The sequence below is a fragment of the Haplochromis burtoni genome, unplaced genomic scaffold (assembly GCF_018398535.1).
Source record: "Haplochromis burtoni strain Fernald_Lab_line unplaced genomic scaffold, NCSU_Asbu1 Contig_939, whole genome shotgun sequence".
NCBI classification, from domain to species: Eukaryota; Metazoa; Chordata; class Actinopteri; order Cichliformes; family Cichlidae; genus Haplochromis; species Haplochromis burtoni.
In genome coordinates, this window is record NW_024583300.1 from 8,918 (window position 1) to 23,797 (window position 14,880).

The 14,880-nt window shown below is 42.7% G+C and overlaps 1 long non-coding RNA gene across 1 annotated transcript in view; it reads left to right on the forward strand.

Annotated features, from left to right (window-relative positions):
• LOC121812924 overlaps positions 1 to 2,459 on the forward strand; it is a 9,793-nt gene extending 7,334 nt beyond the window's left edge. The window contains exon 3 of the long non-coding RNA XR_006053417.1: positions 1,493 to 2,459. This is a non-coding gene — a long non-coding RNA (uncharacterized LOC121812924). The remainder of the gene's footprint in view (positions 1 to 1,492) is intronic.
• Positions 2,460 to 14,880: the final 12,421 nt, after the last annotated feature.

Here is a 14,880-nt window from a genome sequence, read left to right on the forward strand (position 1 = left end):
GGAGGACAAAAAGGCAGAAAAAGCAGAGAGCAGGATGGTTGAGAGTCTGTAAAGAAAAATGTGAGTTTTTAGTTCCATCTGTGGAATATTTGGGGGATTTGATTGATGCTGGTGGACTGCACACTGCTCCATCGAAGGTCCCAGCCATCGATGGACCTCCACCCTAATTTGTCACTCAGCTAAAGTTTTTCTCGTGGACACTGGACTAATATTTCCTCCTGAGATCATCAGTGCTTTTTGCGATGTATCCTGTGACAGCCTCAGTGTATTTCTCAGTGTCTGTGGTTATTGTAGGTGGCTGATTGTTTGAAGATGTCCCAGTTTGTAGTGCTGAAGCAGTCCTTCAGTGCATAGGCGCCCCCCTCTGGCCACACATGTATCTGCTTCTGTGTTAGTCTGGTGACTCTCACTCTGGGTGTGTTTACAAGTCTCAGCACGACGGTTCTGTGATCAGAGACCCAGGTGGGGGAGGTGGGAGGCCTTATGTGCTCCTTTACAGGTGGTGTCCAACAAATCCAGTAGGTTATCTCCTCTTGTGGGAATTATATAAATAAAACCTTTAAATCTGTATTAGTATCTATGGAGTTGACACTTTACACATCTGGTAAGACACCGTCAATACTGTCAGTTTAGGTCAACATAGCATCTGGATGCTGAACTCACCTCCCTGCAGTTTGCAGTCCAGACCTTTCAACATCTAGAGCACCATGAAACAAACAAACAAAAAGAAGAAGACCCAGGACAGTCGAGCAGCTAGAATCAGACATGAATAGTACAACAGTCGTCTTGCAAAAATCCAGCAACTGGTCTCTGTAAGTATTTAAGAATACAGACAACTTGTCTACAAAGTTTCCTTGTGTCACACACAGATATGTACACAGACACTAGGCAGTTTTTCATTACCTGGTATTTTCACTCGAGGGGGCAGTGCAGTGCATGAACTTATACGCCTTCTCCGTCAATTCTACAGTGGCCCCTAGAGACAAAGCATGTACAAACTCCAAAGCACATGGAAAGATGGGACACTTGTTCTTAACTTTTAAGTGTGTGTGCTGGGTACCTTAGTCAATGGTTAGTGTACAATGAATGTTACTGATTACGTGGTAGCATGGGCTTAATTTCCATGCAGGTTATTACACAACAGTCATACTGGTTCAGCCCACTTAAGATCAAACTGGGCTGTAAATGGTAAATATCTGTTTAAAACAAAGCTTCAGTAATCACTGCTGCAAATCCTGATTTTGAAAAAAAAATAACAAAAACATATCCAAGCTGATAATTGTCACTCAAAAGAAAATATATGATGGTTTAAAATCAGGCTTTGTAACTCGAAGACTAAAACTATGTTTCATGTGTTTTGTGTGCTCCTGAAAGACATCTCAGTGAGTTTATAGAGTTATGAGGAAGCACTGAGAAGCATTGAATCATTTATTAACTTTTACTTTCAAAAAGATGATGAATTACACTCAGCAAAGGTGGTTAATATTTGAAGTGTTTGATTTACTGTTTGATTTTCTCTAGAAATATATTTCATCAGGAGGCACAAACCTGCAGCTTTGTGATTTCATTAATATAAGACAAACATTTAATATTTCTCAGGTATATTTGAGTCTAACTGGTTCTTGTGCTTCAAATTTAAACACTTTCATTTAGATTTAAAACATCTACAAAAGTCTTGGGGCAAAAGTCATGTTTGTAAAAACAGAGAGTAGAAAACATGACGTGACCAACAGCTGAGACAGTGGAAAAACTCACTTCCTTCTAGCTGTCCTTCCTCTTACCTGCTCACCTGTGACTTCTGTAAACAGGCTGTGTCCACTTTGATGTCTGTGCCGCCTGGTGGCCAGTACAGGTACTACATCAACCCCATACCTCTCACCAGACCTCAACCTAAGAGCAAATACACACTTCTGATTATTATCCACTAAGGCTTTAAATATTTGCCATCTAATAGTAAATTTTATTTTAAATGTGAGTGTTTTATGATATTGATCTGTTAATTTTTTCTGTCTTAAATGCTTCTTGGGGACACGTGACATAAAAGAATTAATGAATAAAAATATTTCAACCTCAAAAGCTGCCTAGAAATATCTGAGTTATCGCTCAGAAGAGGTCGAAGCTTCAGCAACATTTGTAGTAGAAAACAACTTTATTATTTTTCCAATGCTTTTTTTCACAGACTAACCAGATTTTTAGAGGCACACAATCACAAATTTAGCCTATTATCATCTTCATTTACACTTTTGTCTTCTTTTATCTTTAAAAACAAACACTTGACTTTAGAAAATAAAAAAAAACCCACTGAAACCATTATTTGACCTTACAAATCATAAAAATATTTTCACTTTCAGTTAAGCCAGATTTGTCAACCAAACATGGGTGATGAGATCTGCCCTCAAAATGTGTGTGGTTGTATCTTTTTTCTAAACTTTTGAATCCAATATATATGCAAAATATTAGAATAACTAAAACTTGACTAAAGAGAACTGAACTACTGCATATTAATATAATAATATTACTACGACAGAATACAAATACTGTTACAATTTGAACTATAATTTTAAAAAATGGGGCTAGTTTGTTATGTAGGAGACATGCAGTAAAAGAAAATAAGTATTTCCTGTTGCTTACAGAGGGCAGAGGGTGACTTCACCTCCAAACCTAAACAGTAAAATTAGAACAGTCAAGGTTTAAATTGGGATTCAGCAGATGGGAACCCTAAAATCTCTTTAGTGATTCAGCAGGGAAACAAATCACAACTCGTGATAATTTCTAATGTGAGCTTCACTATGTTTTTTTAATGTACATGATGTGATCACATGACCTGCTGCTGTTTGTGGATTTACACCATTAAATTCAACAAGATGTCAGCAGATGTTTCACAGCCATCCTGGTTGATCTCCATCCTACACTGACGATACACTGTTTCTACTTTCTCTATGCATTTGGTTTGGTTTGAAGTTGGAATTCGAGACAAAAGCCTCACTCAGATTTGTTGCATAAAAAGTCCAGATTATGTTATTGGGACTTCATTACCCAGCAGCCCTTGCTCAGTCATACAGACTGTCTGACTCCAAAGCAGAGCGCTGTTGTGAACTAAGTGAATCTCTGTTTTGACACTTTAGTTAACTTGCTAATTAGTAATTACCACTAAAATTGGCTCATAATTTGATATTTGTTAATCTTGTTCAGGGTTTGTTTGTTTCCTTAAATGTCTGATGTGTTTTCGAATATTATATTGTGTAACTGTGTAAAATGGAGGAGTTGTGAAACCATGTTTCTGGTGCGCAGAAGTTAATTAGATGTGTAGTACATGTGACTGCTGACCTGCCTGAGCAGGAATGATTTCATTCCTTGTGTTGGAGCGACATCTTGTGGTGGTTTAGAGAATTGTTGAGAATTTATATTCTGTCCCCTTAAAGCATAAATATGATGATGTAACTCCTTCCTTTCTTGGTTTAAAAACGTATGTTATGTTTTTAATGAATTTCATTAGGACATCTTAGCATTGTGAGATGTGCAGAAACACAGAGTGGAGGAAAAACACTGCTCAAGTTCTGAAGTTCTGTCTATATTTTAGCATTTTCATTCTGATTGTTATGAAGCTAATGTTTGAGTTCAATAACAGACATTTGTAATCACTCATCTGCCTGTTTGTTTTGGTTGCCTTTCCATTTTCTACATCACTACCACGTGGTAGCCGTCAATCTCAATATCAAATCAAATCAAATCAAATCACTTTTATTGTCACATCACATGTGCAGGTACATTGGTACAGCACATGTGAGTGAAATTCTTGTGTGCGAGCTTCACAAGCAACAGAGTTGTGCAAAATACAATAATGTAAACAAGCAAAATACAAGAATGGCTACATCTGAAACTAATAAATATATGTACAATATATAATAGTATATGCATTTCTGGATGTGTATACTAAATATTTTTCTGTGTGTGTGTGTGTGTGTGTGTGTGTGTGTGTGTGTGTGTGTGTGGTACACATATTTTACAAATTAAATAGAGTAAACAATAAATAAAATATATAAAAATATACAGAGTGAGACATGTGCAAAACAGTGGCATTACTGTACAGTGGTAGTGCATAATGTTAAGTTCCAGTAGTGAAGCTGAGGTGTCTATGACGTGTTCAGCAGTCTGATGGCCTGAGTGGAAGAAGCTGTCTCTCAGTCTGCTGGTACGGGACCGGATGCTGCAGAACCTCCTTCCTGATGGAAGCAGTCTGAACAGTTTATGGCTGGGGTGACTGGAGTCCTTGATGATCCTCCCCGCTTTCCTCAGGCAGCGCTTCCTGTAGATGTGTTGGAGGGAGGGAAGCTCACCTCCAATTATCCGTTCAGAGCACCGCACTACTCGCTGGAGAGCTTTGCAGTTGTAGGCGGTGCTGTTGCCATACCAGGTGGTGATGCATCCAGTGAGGATGCTCTCAATGGCACAGTGATAGAAGGTCCTGAGGATGCGGGGGCTCATGCCGAATCTTTTCAGTCTCCTGAGAAAGAAGAGGCGCTGCTGCGCCTTCTTCACTGTTTTGTTTGTGTGTACTGACCACGTAAGATCCTCAGCCAGATGTACTCCAAGGAACCGGAAGCTGCTCACTCTCTCCACAGCAGCGCCGTTGATGGTGATGGGGGTGTGTACTTCTCTGCACCTCCGGAAGTCCACTATCAACTCCTTTGTCTTTGCGACGTTGAGGGTGAGATGGTTGTCTTGACACCAGTGGGTCAGGGCGCTGACCTCCTCCCTGTAAGCCGTCTCATCACCGTTGGTGATAAGACCCACCACTGTAGTGTCGTCCGCAAACTTCACAATGATGTTGGAGTTGTTAGTGGCTGTGCAGTCGTAGGTGTAGAGTGAGTACAGGAGAGGGCTCAGTACACACCCCTGTGGAGCACCAGTGTTCAGTGTGATGGGGGATGAGGTGATGCTGCCCAGTCTGACCACTTGGCGTCTGTCAGACAGGAAGCTAAGGATCCAGCTGCAGAGGGAGCTGCTCAGTCCTAGATCCTGCAGTTTCCTGTCCAGCTTCGAGGGAACGATGGTATTGAATGCTGAGCTGTAATCTACAAACAGCATTCTCACATACGTGTCTCTCTTCTCCAGGTGTGACAGGGCAGTGTGTAGTGTCAGGGCTATGGCATCATCAGTGGACCTGTTGTGGCGGTATGCGAACTGTAGAGGGTCCAGTGAGTCGGGTAGTGCAGAGCGGATGAAGTCCCTGACCAGCTTCTCGAAGCATTTGCTCACGATGGGGGTCAGGGCTACAGGTCGCCAGTCGTTCAATGAGGAGATGGTGGAGGATTTGGGTACAGGGACGAGTTTGAAGGTGAGGTAGGGGATCTAGGTCATTGCATTTGAAGCAGGCTGGGACTAAGATAAGATAAGATAAGATAAGATAACCTTTATTAGTCCCACACGTGGGAAATTTGTTTTGTCACAGCAGGAAGTGGACAGTGCAAAAGTTATGAGGCAAAAATTAGGATACAATAAGAATAAATACAGTACACAACTGTACAGAATAGAATAAAATACTATATACAGTAGAATAAAATAAAATAAATATACAATAAGATAAAAATAGAATACAAATACAAATGCTATATACAACTGAGTAAAAATACAACGATGACAGAAAGGATTATTGCACTTAGTATTATTGCATATGTATGGATGTGTGTGCTTGATCAGTTAAAGTTTTGTTGTATGGAGTCTGACAGCAGTGGGGAGGAAAGACCTGCGAAATCTCTCCGTCCCACACCGTGGGTGCCGCAGTCTCCCACTGAAGGAGCTGCTCAGTGCTGTCACAGTCTGCTGCATGGGGTGGGAGATGTTGTCCATCAGGGATGACAGCTTAGCCGCCGTTCTCCTGTCACTCACCACCTCCACTGGGTCCAGAGGGCATCCTAGAACAGAGCTGGCCCTTCGGATCACCCTGTTCAGTCTCTTCCTGTCCCCAGCAGAGATGCTGCCGCCCCAGCAGACCACACCATAAAAGATAGCAGAAGCCACCACAGAGTCATAGAAGGTCTTCAGGAGTGGGCCCTCCACTCCAAACGACCTGAGTCTCCGCAGCAGGTACAGCCTGCTCTGCCCTTTCCTGTAGAGGGCGTCTGAGTTATGAGTCCAGTCCAGTCTAGTTGTTCAGATGAACACCAAGGTACCTGTAGCTGTCCACAGCCTCAATGTCCATACCTTGGATGTTCAGTGGTTGCAGTGGAGAATGCTTGTGCCTGCGGAAGTCTACCACCAGCTCCTTGGTTTTACTGGCGTTGATCTGGAGGTAGTTCAGCTGGCACCAGTCCACAAAGTCTTGGGTCAGTCCTCTGTACTCCCTGTCGTCCCCATCAGTGATGAGGCCGACTATTGCAGAGTCATCAGAGAACTTCTGCAGGAAGCACTGGGTGGAATTGTGGGAGAAGTCTGCAGTGTAGATGGTGAAGAGGAACGGAGCCAGAACTCAGACTACAGACAGAGAGAGGGAAAGGTTGAAGATGTGCGTGAACACTCCAGCCAGCTGAGCCGCGCATGACTTGAGGACGCGGCCGGGAATCCCGTCCGGACCAGTAGCTTTGCGCTGCGTTCACCTTCCTGAAGCACTTCCGCACATCCTCCTCAGACACAGTGTGCGCACTGACGTCATCCGCGGTGCGCACACTGTCCGGTCTCATGGTGTTCGCTGTGTCGAATCTAGCGTAGAATACGTTTAGATCCTCACACAGAGAGGCCGTGGTCTGCGGTGTGCTGGGTTTCCCTCTAAAGTCTGTGATCGTGTTTAGTCCCTGCCACATACTCCGAGGGTTGTCAAACTGTTGCTCCACCCTGTCCCTGTACTCACGTTTGGCTGCTTTGATAGTCCGATGTGTTCGCGGAGGCAAAGGCGGTGCTCCGTGCCGCCAGTGCCGCGCGAACATCTCTGTTAATCCAGGGTTTTTGATTTGGGAAGGATTTAACTGTTCTGGATGGGACGACATCTTCCACGCAGACTGAGTCTGTGTATTCATCAATGTCCCTAGCAGCCACGTGAAACATTTCCCAGTCCGCGTGATCAAAACAGTCCCGCAGCGCAGACTCCGATTGGTCCGTCCAACAGTGCACCGCCCTCCGGGTTGGAGCTTCCTGTTTCAGCTTCTGCCTGTAGGCGGGCAGGAGCAGGATGGAGCGGTGATCTGATTGGCCGAATGGGGCGCGGGGGAGGGCTTTGTACGCATCCCGGAAAGAGGTGTAGCAGTGGTCGAGTAGCCGATCTCCACGAGTGTTAAAATGGATGTGTTGGTGGAGTTTGGGTGAGACTTTCTTCAGGTTTCCCTTATTAAAGTCTCCGGCTGTGATAAACGCGCCTCTGGGTGTGCGGTTTCCTCGCTGCTGATCGCGCTGTACAGTTCCCTGAGTGCTCGGTCAGTGTCGGCTTGTGGGGGAATGTAAACAGCCGTAATAATCACTGCTGTAAATTCCCTCGGTAGCCAGAATGGCCGGCACTTAATCATCAGGTACTCCAGGTCCGGTGAGCAGAAGGATTTGACCGGGTGCACGTTCGCATAATCACACCAGCTGTTGTTGATCATGAAACACACACAATACTGTCACCATTACTCTAGTACAGCGGTCCCCGGGCCTCGGACCGGTACCGGTCCGTGAGTCGTTTGGTACCGGGCCGCGAGAGTTGAGGCTCAGGTGTGAAATGTATGGTTTTCAGGGTTTTTATCGGTTTTCAGCGTTATTTTGTTATCGTTTTTATTTTCTTTTTTTCGGTACCGGTACTGGTTTTATTTTGTTGTATTTATCCGCGACACCTTAAAGGCCGGTCCATGAAAATATTGTCGGGCATAAACCGGTCCGTGGCGCAAAAAAGGTTGGAGACCTCTGCTCTAGTACAATCATCTTCTTGCCTGCTTTCTTTGGACTAATCAGCCTCCACTTTTCGTAGTTTAAATTTCTGCTCTCCATCATTCATACTGTAAGATTCTGATTTGTGCAACCCACCTCCTCCCCATCTCCGCCTCACTGAGATATCAGCCAGACCTCCATCCAAGCCTCAGTCTTCATCTTCAACACCACCGGCACCACCTCCTTAGACTTATGGGGCTCTTGACCTAAATCCTATCACCACTGGGATCCCTTTCTGCCATGATGAGTCATCAGAGTCTAATCTTCAAATACATTCGTTTGTCTATCTGAAAAAATAGTGTAAAATTCTTTCAAGTTTTCTCATCATTAAACCAGTTGTCTTGATTAATGATGGATGATACATGTATTTCATTGTTATGATGAATGACCTTTAAAAAATACATATTTTGGGCCATTATCCAAACAGAGATGTATTTCGTGTTTGATCAGGGAACAACATTTTTTTTTTCCGGGATTTAAAGCATCCATTCAGTGTAAGAGTAGCAGTAAAGTATAAACTAGACACAAATTTGATTGGATAGTAAATTCTGGTGTCATTGTAATGCATCTTTTAATACTTTGTAGCTTCAACACTGTTCTACAAATTCTCTCTACCAACCTGTATCCACCAATAAAGAACATTTTCTTTAAGTGGTTCTTTAATGAAATCAGTTTTATATTGCACATGTTATATTTCATGCACATGGCACAGCATTCAAGTTTAAAAACGAGTCTTTATGTGGCCCTGCTAACAGTCTCCCTTTAAAATCTTTTAATCTGAAGCTCATTATTCCTATTATTCCTAAAATGAGAAATAAATAAATCTGTAGTCAAAGGTTACGATAGTTGCTCAGAAAATGTGTTGTCTTTTCCAATATGATCTGAAAACAACTACAGGTTTGGTTTAGAATAAACTAACTGCCTTGTAATATTACCTATTGTACAGAACTACAGTGATGCATAAACAGCACATGGTGTATAGCCTCCTCACAGCAGGAATAAGGTTTTATCAATATGAAGCTGATGAGCTCTGCTTCAGAAGTGATGCTCTATAGCAGGGGTGGGCAATCTCAGTCCACGAGGGCCGGTGTCCCTGCAGGTTTTAGATGTGTCCTGGAACCAACACAGCTGATTTAAATGGCTAAATTAGCTCCTCAACATGTCCTGAAGTTCTCCAGAGGCCTGGTAACGAACTAATCATGTGATTCAGGTGTGTTGACCCAAGGTGAGATCTAAAACCTGCAGGGACACCGGCCCTCGTGGACTGAGATTGCCCACCCCTGTCTAAGTGACATCTTCATTGTCATTATCCAATCCCTGCTCAGCCTGGTTGGGTGGGATCTTTACCACAGACATGCATGTAGTTTCCTGTAAATGTTAGAAAATTATAACAGCTACTAACACAGGAAAAGTTCAGATAAAAAGACGATCAGCATATTGATTGATTAGAGAATGATTCAGAGTGTTACCTTTGGCTCTGCGTCGATATAAAGACACCATCAGGAGAGTGGAGATGAAGTATGGGCAGAACACCACCAGGTGGAGTACCACTGAATCAACTGGAGGGAGAGGAGCTGACAGTCAGTGGATGAGGGGAGCTGAGGTGGTGGTGGAGGTGTGGTTGTATGTTTTCTGCAGAGAGAATCCCACCTGTTCAGGTGAATATGTGGATGAAATAAGAGGTGAAATCAGAGTGAAGCTCCTCACCTGTGACAGTGATCCAGCTGGATGGAGACTCTCCATGACCGCTGATGTCACACTTGTAGAGGCCTTCATCAGACCTGGAAACATGCTGGATGGTCATGTGACCTGTAGGCTGCTTCCTGATGAGGGAGCCATCTTTATAGAAAGCAGCTGGGAGGTTGGAGGGAGTGGTCTTTGTTTTACAGAGCAGAGTGACGTCATCTCCCTCCATCACAGGGAGGACAGGACTCTGCAGGATCACTGATCCACCTCAACACAGAGACAAACTACAGCATTTCATCCATTTACACACAGCTTCATCAACACTAACTCCACACACTCAGCTTACCAGTGACTGTCAGGTTAACCATGTTACTGATGGGACCCTCTCTGGACTCACACCAGTAAACTCCACTGTCAATGGGTCATGTACTGATGTTACAGGAAGAACCAGCTGGTTTTCCAACACCCATCTCCACACTGAGTCCTCTGTTGTTGCTTGTGTTTCTCTCAGAGTCCATCCAGCAGAGCTGTCGTCTTCCTTAAAAACTGAGAGCTGCTGGGACTCACAGTCAGACGAGCTGCCAGGAAAAGGATATGATGTGAATCAATTTTCAAAAGAGAATGACCAACTGAGTTTCATAATCTTTTACTGTTTCAACAACAGTAACATAGCCACCCAAAATAAAACATATATTGCAGAATTGCATCACATGTCTTCAGTATTCCTCACTTTACATTTAATAATTAGGTACTAATGCTGATAGTAAAGACAGTAGTCAAGTATGCAGTCAGATCCTGGCTGGTCCAGGTTCAGTGCTCTCAGATGCACAGTTATAATTAATGTTATTAAAAACACCAAAAAAGGTGGTTTTGGATTTAATGCCTCAGTTTTTAGAGACAAGCTTTATTGAAAGTTTATACGTGGCAGACAGCATTAAAAATAAGATGCAGAAAATGTCTATTTAAGACTCTTTGAGATGTTTTGGATGATCACGATGAGGTCACTGACCTTGGTTTGTTGTGCAGCACAGCAGTAAGTTCAGACCTAAAGAGAAATGATATCAGTCAATCTGAGTTTTCAGCTGGTTCACATTACAGCAAAGCTCCTTCTGCTACCACGTCTCCCCTTTAGGGGACTTTTAGCTCCTGCTGTGGGCTTTTTCTAGCTGTTTGTCTGTTTTTGTTTTTTTACATTATCAGATCATGAATGTGTCACAGAGACACAGACAGCTGCTAATCATTGTCAGTAACAGACAAATAAAATAGGTTCATTTTCCACTTCTGGGATATCTGAGGTGAACGGCAGCAGACAGAAGGTACAGCCCCCTGTGTCAACATCTGCCTGTCAATCAAACAGGCCACACCTGCAATAATGTTTATAATTTTAAGCCTTAATTCCTCAAGATACAAATTAAAAATACACACTTTAAAATATGTTCTTTCCTGATTTCTCGGTTTTATGTACAAACAACACTGGTTCATCTGTGATTCATAAGTCAGTGTTAAATAGCTTAATGCTTAAAACTGTGGCTCAAGACTTTTGCACAGTACTCTGTCTCACAACATATGTCACCACCCTTGTATAACTCAGCTGATATACTATAAAAACAGTTAACTGCATTTGGAAGTGAAAGATTGAACTTACAGAGCAGCTGCTGAAGAGATGCTGGGTTCATCTTGACTGAGCTCAGACACAGCAGTTTTATTAACTTCCCTCTGTGTTCAAAGCTACATATAATGCTTTGTTGTTTTCTTGTTGCCATTATAACAGCTGATCTAATTTAAAAAAGCACAGAGATGATCAGACTTCATGTGACCTTCCTTTATTATGCTTTAAAGGGTTGGACTTTTGTACTTTGAATATTGCTATAACATGATACGGATCAGTTTATGCCTTTTATTCACTGTAACGTTTAACCTGGGTGACGCCACAAAGTCTGAGAGGGGAGGACAAAAAGGCAGAAAAAGCAGAGAGCAGGATGGTTGAGAGTCTGTAAAGAAAAATGTGAGTTTTTAGTTCCATCTGTGGAATATTTGGGGGATTTGATTGATGCTGGTGGACTGCACACTGCTCCATCGAAGGTCCCAGCCATCGATGGACCTCCACCCTAATTTGTCACTCAGCTAAAGTTTTTCTCATGGACACTGGACTAATATTTCCTCCTGAGATCATCAGTGCTTTTTGCGATATATCCTGTGACAGCCTCAGTGTATTTCTCAGTGTCTGTGGTTATTGTAGGTGGCTGATTGTTTGAAGATGTCCCAGTTTGTAGTGCTGAAGCAGTCCTTCAGAGCATAGGCGCCCCCCTCTGGCCACACATGTATCTGCTTCTGTGTTAGTCTGGTGACTCTCACTCAGTGTTGGGACTAACGCGTTATTAAGTAACGCGTTACAGTAACTACGTTATTATTGTGGTAACGAGCACGGTAACTAGTTATTATGCCAAAATCAGGAACGGTTAGTCGTTACTGGGATTTAGATAGGGTCGTTACTCGTTACTTCGTGTGGTGGCTATCGCGGAGCTTCCACAGATTCATAACATTAGCAAGTGGTGGAGGCCAGCAGGTGGATGAAGGAAAAGGGACGCAAGAGGAGAGACCCGAAGCGGCCGCGGTCCGAAGTGTCAGGAACTGAACTTCAGGTAAGAAGTTATGACCTGCAGTCTCTCTGGGTCAGATATGAACCAAGTTTAGGTGGAGTTTATTTTCGTTATTCTGACTTTTTCCGTACTGCGTGCTAGCTAGCATGACGGAGTTTCTATACAGCTGGGTGGTGCTATGAAGTTAATGATGTTGAACTTTATTTTGTTCATAAGTTATTAGAGTTGCCAACCGTCCCGTCTGGTATTCAGAGAAAATATTACGCGTTTCTTATTGAGGTGAAAAGGAACAGTTTGTCCCGTAATTCAGCTACAATGAAAAAGGCACAAAGCTGGAGTTATTCTGTGTCTTTGCTGCACAGCTGCCTCTTCTCTCATTCTCCCCCTCCCTCTCCCGTTTCTACTTCAATCATGAAACTGATCAATGATCAGCTGATCGGCTTTTCTCTCTTGTTTGTTTATCGCTCACTTTGCGCAGAAAGAGGAAACCAGCGGATGTCGCGCTAAACAACAGCAGCACGTTTAAGCTTGATCAGCTGTTGTTAGAATTTATTTAATATTAATTTCTAGTATCAGCTGATGTTTGCTGGAGCCACAGCTGTAAACCTGCTGGTCATGATGTCGGTTTGGTTATCTGGTGAGAGGGAAACATGAAGATGAAACCAGGAGATGTCCTTACTGAGATCATCAGAGCTGAACAGGTGATGGAGAAACAGGTTTACCTTTTAGGTGACATGAATGAGTTGAAGGGAAGTTATGAACTGTTTCTGAGAGACAAATAACCCAGGATCCTTTTTTAGGTAGCTGACAGCTGGTAACTGTGCAGGGGCGGTCTAGCAAAGTGTTGCCAGGGGGGCCAGGTAGGGCATTAACAGGGAAAGGGGGCCACAAAGAAATACTTTTCTTTCTTATTCTCATTTAAAATGTCTGCTTTTAAAAAATAATTATCTGAATCTTACAACAAACGATTGATAGATTGATGCATATATACCATCAAAACAGTGAACATCACTGTCACAACAGTGTTTATTTTCATTCAAAGGCTTTATGATTTTTCCTATAATGGCGGGCCAGTCTCTAGTCAAAATGCCCGGGACGATTTTCTGTCCCAGTCCAGCCCTGTATGCAGCTCATCTGCAGTCTGGTGTTACCTACATCTTCCTATTCAGAAGGCAGAATTTCCGAGTTCTGAGTACAATCGAAAGCACCACGACTGCAGTTTTTGTGTTGGATGTAAAAGGCGCACATGACGCTGTGACGTAGGCTAGAATCATGGCAGCAGTCAATGACGGTCCAGGCGTGGGATTTCTCTCGTGGAAATATGCACATTATCTTTTCCTTTCTATTGGTAGGTGGCACAGTGCACTTGTGGCAAGTAAGCAAGCTAGAAGACTGGCAAAGTTATGGAAGCAACACATTAACAAGAGAATTCTGAGTAAAACCAAAGTTACTTTCCCTAGTAACTAGTTACTTTGAAAGTAACGAGTAACTTGAAGTAACTGAGTTACTTTTGAGAGAAGTAACTAGTAATGTAACTAAGTTACTATTTTAAAGTAACTTACCCAACACTGCTCTCACTCTGGGTGTGTTTACAAGTCTCAGCACGACGGTTCTGTGATCAGAGACCCAGGTGGGGGAGGTGGGAGGCCTTATGTGCTCCTTTACAGGTGTTCCACCAAATCCAGTATACTCCTCTTGTGGGAATTATATCAATAAAACCTTTAAATCTGTATTAGCTATCTATGGAGTTGACAGTTTACACATCTGGTAAGACACCGTCAATACTGTCAGTTTAGGTCAACATAGCATCTGGATGCTGAACTCACCTTCCTGCAGTTTGCAGTCCAGACCTTTCAACATCTAGAGCACCATGAAACAAACAAACAAAAAGAAGAAGACCCAGGACAGTCGAGCAGCTAGAATCAGACATGAATAGTACAACAGTCGTCTTGCAAAAATCCAGCAACTGGTCTCTGTAAGTATTTAAGAATACAGACAACTTGTCTACAAAGTTTCCTTGTGTCACACACAGATATGTACACAGACACTAGGCAGTTTTTCATTACCTGGTATTTTCACTCGAGGGGCAGTGCAGTGCATGAACTTATACGACCTTCTCCGTCAATTCTACAGTGGCCCCTAGAGACAAAGCATGTACAAACTCCAAAGCACATGGGAAGATGGGACACTTGTTCTTAACTTTTAAGTGTGTGTGCTGGGTACCTTATATGGTTAGTGTACAATGAATGTTACTGATTATGTGGTAGCATGGGCTTAATTTCCATGCAGGTTATTACGCAACAGTCATACTGGTTCAGCCCACTTAAGATCAAACTGGGCTGTAAATGGTAAATATCTGTTTAAAACAAAGCTTCAGTAATCACTGCTGCCAATCCTGATTTTGAAAAAAAATAAAAAAACATATCCAAGCTGATAATTGTCACTCAAAAGAAAATATATGATGGTTTAAAATCAGGCTTTGTAACTCGAAGACTAAAACTATGTTTCATGTGTTTTGTGTGCTCCTGAAAGACATCTCAGTGAGTTTATAGAGTTATGAGGAAGCACTGAGAAGCATTGAATCATTTATTAACTTTTACTTTCAAAAAGATGATGAATTACACTCAGCATGTTTGTCACTTCAGTTTAAACTTGAGTAGAGGAGCTGTTTTCTCACTTGCAAGCTAAACTATGTGAG